We start from the raw sequence: 13,180 nt of genomic DNA, 5'->3' as shown, positions 1-13,180 counted from the left end.
GTTATTGCCCAGTTTTATGTATCCATAGGTGTATATTGCAATGAATTCATGCCATTGTTGTACAGTTCAATATTATCAAAATTGTAAAATAATTCCTGTTTATTTATCTTAACTAATATTTGGTATAGATATATGTAACTTTAATGTTGCATAGGGAAAATATACACTATATTACCAAAAATGCAGTATCTTTAAATAAAAATAAGTTAAATCTCACTTGTGCTCTATATTTAAAGGTAAACATTGTTTTTTTGGTCTGAAGCACCCAAATTGTCAGTAAAGTCAGTGTCCAAAGAAATATAAAAAGCAGAAAATTACCCTTTTGATGACAAGGATGAAAGGACTTCAAGAATCCCATCAGCAATTCCAATAGACATTGTTATTTTGTAGCCACTCTGATATTAAATTGCAATTAAAACTTAATAGGTATGTTTTGGTACATATGGATTTCTGCAATACCATTAAGACAGACACCTGAATTGAAAAAAAGCATAACTTCTAGAATGAGAATGAGCAACAAAGGAACATGCATCCTAGATGGGACTTGAAGCCACTGTCCCAGGTGATAGTAAACTTTTCAGAAAACTAATCGACAATGTCATTAGGATAAATGTCTGCTTTTAGATACTGGGCCATAATTTTGCAAGCTGAACAGTTCCGGATTGATAAGCAGATAAAAGTTTCTGGTGGAACCATTTGTGCAGTATGAAGCAAGAATGAAAGGAACATCTCCAAAATTATTTTAATGAAATAAAGCCTATCACCCCAGATGGGACTTGAACCCACAATCCCTGGCTTAGGAGGCCAGTGCCTTATCCATTAGGCCACTGGGGCTTAGTAACATCTTTGAGTGAAACTGATTTTTTCATTAGTATAATCATTAATTGTTGCGATATAGGAAAGCCGTTTATTTGTGTTCTTTGCTTTACAAATCCCAGCATGAAATGTGATTGTACTATCCAGACCTAATAGTGTGGACCCTCATGTTACATTGCAGCAAAACAGATTGATGCAACTCTTTTACCAATAAAGAGGTAGTCTTTTGCATTCCATTTTGATGGCTAACTAAAGTAATGTTTACAGTGCATATGAACCAAAGCAGCTGTGTGTACTGGTACTTAAAAACAGTCATGTTTGTGTTTTTTTTCTGCCTTCATATCAGGATGTTCAGGAAGCAGATGATAATCATTTACTGATGACATTAGAAAAAAAATTACATTTGCTCCAGGTGAGGCTTGAATTCACAACCTCAGGATTGCTCAACAGATACTGTCTTATAAGTACCGCGCACAGACCGATTGCGCCACAGGAGCACATTGTCAAACCACATTATTTTTAGTTGAGTGATTTTAGCATCGAGTTGACTAAGTAAATTAACTTGGTTTATTAATTTTAAACTAGTTACTTTTTAAATCCACTAAACTACTGCACCCAATACTAAAGTACCTAATAAAAGTAATATTCTAATCATAAGGTAATCAATTATATTGTTCATTTGTGTTATTGCCCAGTTTTTATGTATCCATAGGTGTATATTGCAATGAATTCATGCCATTTTTGTACAGTACAATATTATCAAAATTGTAAAATAATTCCTGTTTATTTATCTTAAATAATATTTGCTATAGATATATGTAACTTTAATGTTGCATAGGGAAAATATACACTATATTACCAAAAATGCAGTATCTTTAAATAAAAATAAGTTAAATCTCACTTGTGCTCTATATTTAAAGGTAAACATTGTTTTTTTGGTCTGTAGCACCTAAATTGTCAGTAAAGTCAGTGTCCAAAGAAATATAAAAAGCAGAAAATTACCCTTTTGATGACAAGGATGAAAGGACTTCAAGAAACCCATCAGCAATTGCAATAGACATTGTTATTTTGTAGCCACTCTGATATTAAATTGCAATTAAAACTTAATAGGTATGTTTTGGTACATATGGATTTTCTGCAATACCATTAAGACAGTCACCTGCATTGAAAAAAAGCATAACTTCTAGAATGAGTATGAGCAACAAAGGAACATGCATCCTAGATGGGACTTGAAGCCACTGTCCCAGGTGATAGTAAACTTTTCAGGAAACTAATCCACAATGTCATTAGGATAAATGTCTGCTTTTAGATACTGGGCCATAATTTTGCAAGCTGAACAGTTCCAGATAGTTAAGCAGATTAAAGTTTCTGGTGGAGCCATTTGTGCAGTATGAAGCAAGAATGAAAGGAACATCTCCAATATTATTTTAATGAAATAAAGCCTATCACCCCAGATGGGACTTGAACCCACAATCCATTAGGCCACTGGGGCTTAGTAACATCTTTGAGTGAAACTGATTTTTTCATTAGTATAATCATTAATTGATGCGATATAGGAAAGCCGTTTATTTGTGTTCTTTGCTTTACAAATCCCAGCATGAAATGTGATTGTACTATCCAGACCTAATAGTGTGGACCCTCATGTTACATTGCAGCAAAACAGATTGATGCAACTCTTTTACCAAGAAAGATGTAGTCTTTTGCATTCAATTTTGTTGACTAACTAAAGTAATTTTTACAGTGCATATGAACCAAAGCAGCTGTGTGTACTGGTACTTAAAAACAGTCATGTTTGTGTTTTTTTTCTGCCTTCATATCAGGATGTTTAGGAAGCAGATGATAATCATTAACTGATGACATTAGAAAAAAAATTACATTTGCTCCAGGTGAGCCTTGAATTCACAACCTCAGGATTTCTCAACAGATACTGTCTTATAAGTACCGCGCACATACCGATTGCGCCACAGGAGCACAAGGACAAACCGCTTTATTTTTAGTTGAGTGATTTTAGCATCGAGTTGACTAAGAAAATTAACTTGGTTTATTAATTTAAAATTAGTTACTTTTTAAATCCACTAAACTACTGCACCCAATACTAAAGTACCTAATAAAAGTAATATTCTAATCATAAGGTAATCAATTATATTGTGCATTTGTGTTATTGCCCAGTTTTATGTATCCATAGGTGTATATTGCAATGAATTCATGCCACTGTTGTACAGTACAATATTATCAAAATTGTAAAATAATTCCTGTTTATTTATCTTAAATAATATTTGGTATAGATATATGTAACTTTAATGTTGCATAGGGAAAATATACACTATAATACCAAAAAATGCAGTATCTTTAAATAAAAATAAGTTAAATCTCACTTGTGCTCTATATTTAAAGGTAAACATTGTTTTTTTGGTCTGAAGCACCTAAATTGTCAGTAAAGTCAGTGTCCAAAGAAATATAAAAGGCAGAAAATTACCCTTTTGATGAGATGGATGAAAGGACTTCAAGAAACCCATCAGCAATTGCAATAGAAATTGTTATTTTGTAGCCACTCTGATATTAAATTGCAATTAAAACTTAATAGGTATGTTTTGGTACATATGGATTTTCTGCAATACCATTAAGACAGTCACCTGAATTGAAAAAAAGCATAACTTCTAGAATGAGAATGAGCAACAAAGGAACATGCATCCTAGATGGGACTTGAAGCCACTGCCCCAGGTGATAGTAAACTTTTCAGAAAACTAATCCACAATGTCATTAGGATAAATGTCTGCTTTTAGATACTGGGCCATAATTTTGCAAGCTGAACAGTTCCGGATTGATAAGCAGATAAAAGTTTCTGGTGGAACCATTTGTGCAGTATGAAGCAAGAATGAAAGGAATATCTCCAAAATTATTTTAATGAAATAAAGCCTATCACCCCAGATGGGACTTGAACCCACAATCCCTGGCTTAGGAGACAAGTGCCTTATCCATTAGGCCACTGGGGCTTAGTAACATCTTTAAGTGAAACTGATTTTTTCATTAGTATAATCATTAATTGTTGCGATATAGGAAAGCCGTTTTTTTGTGTTCTTTGCTTTACAAATCCCAGCATGAAATGTGATTGTACTATCCAGACCTAATAGTGTGGACCCTCATGTTACATTGCAGCAAAACAGATTGATGCAACTCTTTTACCAATAAAGAGGTAGTCTTTTGCATTCCATTTTGATGACTAACTAAAGTAATGTTTACAGTGCATATGAACCAAAGCAGCTGTGTGTACTGGTACTTAAAAACAGTCATGTTTGTGTTTTTTTTCTGCCTTCATATCAGGATGTTCAGGAAGCAGATGATAATCATTAACTGATGACATTAGAAAAAAAATTACATTTGCTCCAGGTGAGGCTTGAACTCACAACCTCAGCATTGCTCAACAGATACTGCCTTATAAGTCCTGCGCACAGACCGATTGCGCCACGGGAGCACATGGTCAAAGCGCATTATTTTTAGTTGAGTGATTTTAGCATCGAGTTGACTAAGTAAATTAACTTGGTTTATTAATTTTAAATTAGTTACTTTTTAAATCCACTAAACTACTGCACCCAATACTAAAGTACCTAATAAAAGTAATATTCTAATCATAAGGTAATCAATTATATTGTGCATTTGTGTTATTGCCCAGTTTTATGTATCCATAGGTGTATATTGCAATGAATTCATGCCATTGTTGTACAGTTCAATATTATCAAAATTGTAAAATAATTCCTGTTTATTTATCTTAAATAATATTTGCTATAGATATATGTAACTTTAATGTTGCATAGGGAAAATATACACTATAATACCAAAAAATGCAGTATCTTTAAATAAAAATAAGTTAAATCTCACTTGTGCTCTATATTTAAAGGTAAACATTGTTTTTTTGGTCTGAAGCACCTAAATTGTCAGTAAAGTCAGTGTCCAAAGAAATATAAAAGGCAGAAAATTACCCTTTTGATGACATGGATGAAAGGACTTCAAGAAACCCATCAGCAATTGCAATAGAAATTGTTATTTTGTAGCCACTCTGATATTAAATTGCAATTAAAACTTAATAGGTATGTTTTGGTATATATGGATTTTCTGCAATACCATTAAGACAGTCACATGAATTGAAAAAAAGCATAACTTCTAGAATGAGAATGAGCAACAAAGGAACATGCATCCTAGATGGGACTTGAAGCCACTGTCCCAGGTGATAGTAAACTTTTCAGAAAACTAATCCACAATGTCATTAGGATAAATGTCTGCTTTTAGATACTGGGCCATAATTTTGCAAGCTGAACAGTTCCAGATTGATAAGCAGATAAAAGTTTCTGGTGGAACCATTTGTGCAGTATGAAGCAAGAATGAAAGGAACATCTCCAAAATTATTTTAATGAAATAAAGCCTATCACCCCAGATGGGACTTGAACCCACAATCCCTGGCTTAGGAAGCCAGGCCCTTATCCATTAGGCCACTGGGGCTTAGTAACATCTTTGAGTGAAACTGAATTTTTCATTAGTATAATCATTAATTGTTGCGATATAGGAAAGCCGTTTATTTGTGTTCTTTGCTTTACAAATCCCAGCATGAAATGTGATTGTACTTTCCAGCCCTAATAGTGTGGACCCTCATGTTACATTGCAGCAAAACAGATTGATGCAACTCTTTTACCAATAAAGAGGTAGTCTTTTGCATTCCATTTTGTTGACTAACTAAAGTAATTTTTACAGTGCATATGAACCAAAGCAGCTGTGTGTACTGGTACCTTAAAAACAGTCATGTTTGTGTTTTTTTTCTGCCTTCATATCAGGATGTTCAGGAAGCAAATGATAATCATTAACTGAAGACATTAGAAAAAAAATTACATTTGCTCCAGATGAGGCTTGAATTCACAACCTCAGGATTGCTCAACAGATACTGTCTTATAAGTCCTGCGCACAGACCGATTGCGCCACAGGAGCACATGTACAAAGCGCTTTATTTTTAGTTGAGTGATTTTAGCATCGAGTTGACTAAGTAAATTAACTTGGTTTATTAATTTTAAATTAGTTACTTTTTAAATCCACTAAACTACTGCACCCAATACTAAAGTACCTAATAAAAGTAATATTCTAATCATAAGGTAATCAATTATATTGTGCATTTGTGTTATTGCCCAGTTTTATGTATCCATAGGTGTATATTGCAATGAATTCATGCCATTGTTGTACAGTTCAATATTATCAAAATTGTAAAATAATTCCTGTTTATTTATCTTAAATAATATTTGCTATAGATATATGTAACTTTAATGTTGCATAGGGAAAATATACACTATATTACCAAAAATGCAGTATCTTTAAATAAAAATAAGTTAAATCTCACTTGTGCTCTATATTTAAAGGTAAACATTGTTTTTTTGGTCTGTAGCACCTAAATTGTCAGTAAAGTCAGTGTCCAAAGAAATATAAAAAGCAGAAAATTACCCTTTTGATGACAAGGATGAAAGGACTTCAAGAAACCCATCAGCAATTGCAATAGACATTGTTATTTTGTAGCCACTCTGATATTAAATTGCAATTAAAACTTAATAGGTATGTTTTGGTACATATGGATTTTCTGCAATACCATTAAGACAGTCACCTGCATTGAAAAAAAGCATAACTTCTAGAATGAGTATGAGCAACAAAGGAACATCCATCCTAGATGGGACTTGAAGCCACTGTCCCAGGTGATAGTAAACTTTTCAGGAAACTAATCCACAATGTCATTAGGATAAATGTCTGCTTTTAGATACTGGGCCATAATTTTGCAAGCTGAACAGTTCCAGATAGTTAAGCAGATTAAAGTTTCTGGTGGAGCCATTTGTGCAGTATGAAGCAAGAATGAAAGGAACATCTCCAATATTATTTTAATGAAATAAAGCCTATCACCCCAGATGGGACTTGAACCCACAATCCATTAGGCCACTGGGGCTTAGTAACATCTTTGAGTGAAACTGATTTTTTCATTAGTATAATCATTAATTGTTGCGATATAGGAAAGCCGTTTATTTGTGTTCTTTGCTTTACAAATCCCAGCATGAAATGTGATTGTACTATCCAGACCTAATAGTGTGGACCCTCATGTTACATTGCAGCAAAACAGATTGATGCAACTCTTTTACCAATAAAGAGGTAGTCTTTTGCATTCCATTTTGTTGACTAACTAAAGTAATGTTTACAGTGCATATGAACCAAAGCAGCTGTGTGTACTGGTACTTAAAAACAATCATGTTTGTGTTTTTTTTCTGCCTTCATATCAGGATTTTCAGGAAGCAGATGATAATCATTAACTGATGACATTAGAAAAAAATTACATTTGCTCCAGGTGAGGCTTGAACTCACAACCTCAGCATTGCTCAACAGATACTGTCTTATAAGTCCTGCGCACAGACCGATTGTGCCACAGGAGCACATGGTCAAAGCGCATTATTTTTAGTTGAGTGATTTTAGCATCGAGTTGACTAAGTAAATTAACTTGGTTTATTAATTTTAAATTAGTTACTTTTTAAATCCACTAAACTACTGCACCCAATACTAAAGTACCTAATAAAAGTAATATTCTAATCATAAGGTGATCAATTATATTGTGCATTTGTGTTATTGCCCAGTTTTATGTATCCATAGGTGTATATTGCAATGAATTCATGCCATTGTTGTACAGTTCAATATTATCAAAATTGTAAAATAATTCCTGTTTATTTATCTTAACTAATATTTGGTATAGATATATGTAACTTTAATGTTGCATAGGGAAAATATACACTATATTACCAAAAATGCAGTATCTTTAAATAAAAATAAGTTAAATCTCACTTGTGCTCTATATTTAAAGGTAAACATTGTTTTTTTGGTCTGAAGCACCTAAATTGTCAGTAAAGTCAGTGTCCAAAGAAATATAAAAAGCAGAAAATTACCCTTTTGATGACAAGGATGAAAGGACTTCAAGAATCCCATCAGCAATTCCAATAGACATTGTTATTTTGTAGCCACTCTGATATTAAATTGCAATTAAAACTTAATAGGTATGTTTTGGTACATATGGATTTTCTGCAATACCATTAAGACAGACACCTGAATTGAAAAAAAGCATAACTTCTAGAATGAGAATGAGCAACAAAGGAACATGCATCCTAGATGGGACTTGAAGCCACTGTCCCAGGTGATAGTAAACTTTTCAGAAAACTAATCGACAATGTCATTAGGATAAATGTCTGCTTTTAGATACTGGGCCATAATTTTGCAAGCTGAACAGTTCCGGATTGATAAGCAGATAAAAGTTTCTGGTGGAACCATTTGTGCAGTATGAAGCAAGAATGAAAGGAACATCTCCAAAATTATTTTAATGAAATAAAGCCTATCACCCCAGATGGGACTTGAACCCACAATCCCTGGCTTAGGAGGCCAGTGCCTTATCCATTAGGCCACTGGGGCTTAGTAACATCTTTGAGTGAAACTGATTTTTTCATTAGTATAATCATTAATTGTTGCGATATAGGAAAGCCGTTTATTTGTGTTCTTTGCTTTACAAATCCCAGCATGAAATGTGATTGTACTATCCAGACCTAATAGTGTGGACCCTCATGTTACATTGCAGCAAAACAGATTGATGCAACTCTTTTACCAATAAAGAGGTAGTCTTTTGCATTCCATTTTGATGGCTAACTAAAGTAATGTTTACAGTGCATATGAACCAAAGCAGCTGTGTGTACTGGTACTTAAAAACAGTCATGTTTGTGTTTTTTTTCTGCCTTCATATCAGGATGTTCAGGAAGCAGATGATAATCATTTACTGATGACATTAGAAAAAAAATTACATTTGCTCCAGGTGAGGCTTGAATTCACAACCTCAGGATTGCTCAACAGATACTGTCTTATAAGTACCGCGCACAGACCGATTGCGCCACAGGAGCACATTGTCAAACCACATTATTTTTAGTTGAGTGATTTTAGCATCGAGTTGACTAAGTAAATTAACTTGGTTTATTAATTTTAAACTAGTTACTTTTTAAATCCACTAAACTACTGCACCCAATACTAAAGTACCTAATAAAAGTAATATTCTAATCATAAGGTAATCAATTATATTGTGCATTTGTGTTATTGCCCAGTTTTTATGTATCCATAGGTGTATATTGCAATGAATTCATGCCATTTTTGTACAGTACAATATTATCAAAATTGTAAAATAATTCCTGTTTATTTATCTTAAATAATATTTGCTATAGATATATGTAACTTTAATGTTGCATAGGGAAAATATACACTATAATACCAAAAAATGCAGTATCTTTAAATAAAAATAAGTTAAATCTCAATTGTGCTCTATATTTAAAGGTAAACATTGTTTTTTTGGTCTGAAGCACCCAAATTGTCAGTAAAGTCAGTGTCCAAAGAAATATAAAAGGCAGAAAATTACCCTTTTGATGACATGGATGAAAGGACTTCAAGAAACCCATCAGCAATTGCAATAGAAATTGTTATTTTGTAGCCACTCTGATATTAAATTGCAATTAAAACTTAATAGGTATGTTTTGGTACATATGGATTTTCTGCAATACCATTAAGACAGTCACCTGAATTGAAAAAAAGCATAACTTCTAGAATGAGAATGAGCAACAAAGGAACATGCATCCTAGATGGGACTTGAAGCCACTGTCCCAGGTGATAGTAAACTTTTCAGAAAACTAATCCACAATGTCATTAGGATAAATGTCTGCTTTTAGATACTGGGCCATAATTTTGCAAGCTGAACAGTTCCGGATTGATAAGCAGATAAAAGTTTCTGGTGGAACCATTTGTGCAGTATGAAGCAAGAATGAAAGGAACATCTCCAAAATTATTTTAATGAAATAAAGCCTATCACCCCAGATGGGACTTGAACCCACAATCCCTGGCTTAGGAGGCCAGTGCCTTATCCATTAGGCTTAGTAACATCTTTGAGTGAAACTGATTTTTTCATTAGTATAATCATTAATTGTTGCGATATAGGAAAGCCGTTTATTTGTGTTCTTTGCTTTACAAATCCCAGCATGAAATGTGATTGTACTATCCAGACCTAATAGTGTGGACCCTCATGTTACATTGCAGCAAAACAGATTGATGCAACTCTTTTACCAATAAAGAGGTAGTCTTTTGCATTCCATTTTGATGACTAACTAAAGTAATGTTTACAGTGCATATGAACCAAAGCAGCTGTGTGTACTGGTACTTAAAAACAGTCATGTTTGTGTTTTTTTTCTGCCTTCATATCAGGATGTTCAGGAAGCAGATGATAATCATTAACTGATGACATTAGAAAAAAATTACATTTGCTCCAGGTGAGGCTTGAACTCACAACCTCAGCATTGCTCAACAGATACTGCCTTATAAGTCCTGCGCACAGACCGATTGCGCCATGGGAGCACATGGTCAAAGCGCATTATTTTTAGTTGAGTGATTTTAGCATCGAGTTGACTAAGTAAATTAACTTGGTTTATTAATTTTAAATTAGTTACTTTTTAAATCCACTAAACTACTGCACCCAATACTAAAGTACCTAATAAAAGTAATATTCTAATCATAAGGTAATCAATTATATTGTGCATTTGTGTTATTGCCCAGTTTTATGTATCCATAGGTGTATATTGCAATGAATTCATGCCATTGTTGTACAGTTCAATATTATCAAAATTGTAAAATAATTCCTGTTTATTTATCTTAAATAATATTTGGTATAGATATATGTAACTTTAATGTTGCATAGGGAAAATATACACTATATTACCAAAAATGCAGTATCTTTAAATAAAAATAAGTTAAATCTCACTTGTGCTCTATATTTAAAGGTAAACATTGTTTTTTTGGTCTGTAGCACCTAAATTGTCAGTAAAGTCAGTGTCCAAAGAAATATAAAAAGCAGAAAATTACCCTTTTGATGACAAGGATGAAAGGACTTCAAGAAACCCATCAGCAATTGCAATAGACATTGTTATTTTGTAGCCACTCTGATATTAAATTGCAATTAAAACTTAATAGGTATGTTTTGGTACATATGGATTTTCTGCAATACCATTAAGACAGTCACCTGCATTGATAAAAAGCATAACTTCTAGAATGAGTATGAGCAACAAAGGAACATGCATCCTAGATGGGACTTGAAGCCACTGTCCCAGGTGATAGTAAACTTTTCAGGAAACTAATCCACAATGTCATTAGGATAAATGTCTGCTTTTAGATACTGGGCCATAATTTTGCAAGCTGAACAGTTCCAGATAGTTAAGCAGATTAAAGTTTCTGGTGGAGCCATTTGTGCAGTATGAAGCAAGAATGAAAGGAACATCTCCAATATTATTTTAATGAAATAAAGCCTATCACCCCAGATGGGACTTGAACCCACAATCCATTAGGCCACTGGGGCTTAGTAACATCTTTGAGTGAAACTGATTTTTTCATTAGTATAATCATTAATTGTTGCGATATAGGAAAGCCGTTTATTTGTGTTCTTTGCTTTACAAATCCCAGCATGAAATGTGATTGTACTATCCAGACCTAATAGTGTGGACCCTCATGTTACATTGCAGCAAAACAGATTGATGCAACTCTTTTACCAAGAAAGATGTAGTCTTTTGCATTCAATTTTGTTGACTAACTAAAGTAATTTTTACAGTGCATATGAACCAAAGCAGCTGTGTGTACTGGTACTTAAAAACAGTCATGTTTGTGTTTTTTTTCAGCCTTCATATCAGGATGTTTAGGAAGCAGATGATAATCATTAACTGATGACATTAGAAAAAAAATTACATTTGCTCCAGGTGAGCCTTGAATTCACAACCTCAGGATTTCTCAACAGATACTGTCTTATAAGTACCGCGCACATACCGATTGCGCCACAGGAGCACAAGGACAAACCGCTTTATTTTTAGTTGAGTGATTTTAGCATCGAGTTGACTAAGAAAATTAACTTGGTTTATTAATTTAAAATTAGTTACTTTTTAAATCCACTAAACTACTGCACCCAATACTAAAGTACCTAATAAAAGTAATATTCTAATCATAAGGTAATCAATTATATTGTGCATTTGTGTTATTGCCCAGTTTTATGTATCCATAGGTGTATATTGCAATGAATTCATGCCACTGTTGTACTGTACAATATTATCAAAATTGTAAAATAATTCCTGTTTATTTATCTTAAATAATATTTGGTATAGATATATGTAACTTTAATGTTGCATAGGGAAAATATACACTATAATACCAAAAAATGCAGTATCTTTAAATAAAAATAAGTTAAATCTCACTTGTGCTCTATATTTAAAGGTAAACATTGTTTTTTTGGTCTGAAGCACCTAAATTGTCAGTAAAGTCAGTGTCCAAAGAAATATAAAAGGCAGAAAATTACCCTTTTGATGACATGGATGAAAGGACTTCAAGAAACCCATCAGCAATTGCAATAGAAATTGTTATTTTGTAGCCACTCTGATATTAAATTGCAATTAAAACTTAATAGGTATGTTTTGGTACATATGGATTTTCTGCAATACCATTAAGACAGTCACCTGAATTGAAAAAAAGCATAACTTCTAGAATGAGAATGAGCAACAAAGGAACATGCATCCTAGATGGGACTTGAAGCCACTGTCCCAGGTGATAGTAAACTTTTCAGAAAACTAATCCACAATGTCATTAGGATAAATGTCTGCTTTTAGATACTGGGCCATAATTTTGCAAGCTGAACAGTTCCGGATTGAGAAGCAGATAAAAGTTTCTGGTGGAACCATTTGTGCAGTATGAAGCAAGAATGAAAGGAACATCTCCAAAATTATTTTAATGAAATAAAGCCTATCACCCCAGATAGGACTTGAACCCACAATCCCTGGCTTAGGAGGCCAGTGCCTTATCCATTAGGCCACTGGGGCTTAGTAACATCTTTGAGTGAAACTGATTTTTTCATTAGTATAATCATTAATTGTTGCGATATAGGAAAGCCGTTTATTTGTGTTCTTTGCTTTACAAATCCCAGCATGAAATGTGATTGTACTATCCAGACCTAATAGTGTGGACCCTCATGTTACATTGCAGCAAAACAGATTGATGCAACTCTTTTACCAATAAAGAGGTAATCTTTTGCATTCCATTTTGATGACTAACTAAAGTAATGTTTACAGTGCATATGAACCAAAGCAGCTGTGTGTACTGGTACTTAAAAACAGTCATGTTTGTGTTTTTTTTCTGCCTTCATATCAGGATGTTCAGGAAGCAGATGATAATCATTAACTGATGACATTAGAAAAAAAATTACATTTGCTCCAGGTGAGGCTTGAACTCACAACCTCAGCATTGCTCAACA

The 13,180-nt window shown here is 33.5% G+C and overlaps 3 non-coding genes across 3 annotated transcripts; all 3 read right to left on the bottom strand.

Annotated features, from left to right (window-relative positions):
- Window positions 1-761: 761 nt before the first annotated feature.
- TRNAR-CCU (transfer RNA arginine (anticodon CCU)) lies at window positions 762-834 on the bottom strand. The gene has a single exon. It is a non-coding gene; the product is annotated as a tRNA-Arg (tRNA).
- A 7,376-nt stretch (window positions 835-8,210) lies between these two features.
- Window positions 8,211-8,283, bottom strand: TRNAR-CCU (transfer RNA arginine (anticodon CCU)). Its single transcript has one exon. It is a non-coding gene; the product is annotated as a tRNA-Arg (tRNA).
- A 4,393-nt stretch (window positions 8,284-12,676) lies between these two features.
- TRNAR-CCU (transfer RNA arginine (anticodon CCU)) lies at window positions 12,677-12,749 on the bottom strand. Its single transcript has one exon. It is a non-coding gene; the product is annotated as a tRNA-Arg (tRNA).
- Between the last annotated feature and the right edge of the window lie 431 nt (window positions 12,750-13,180).

The sequence above is a fragment of the Taudactylus pleione genome, unplaced genomic scaffold (genome assembly GCF_031769625.1).
Source record: "Taudactylus pleione unplaced genomic scaffold, aTauple2 ptg000473l, whole genome shotgun sequence".
Lineage (NCBI taxonomy): Eukaryota > Metazoa > Chordata > Amphibia > Anura > Myobatrachidae > Taudactylus > Taudactylus pleione.
The sequence above is the reverse complement of the archived record's forward strand: the minus strand, read 5'-3'. Positions and strand labels throughout refer to the sequence as shown.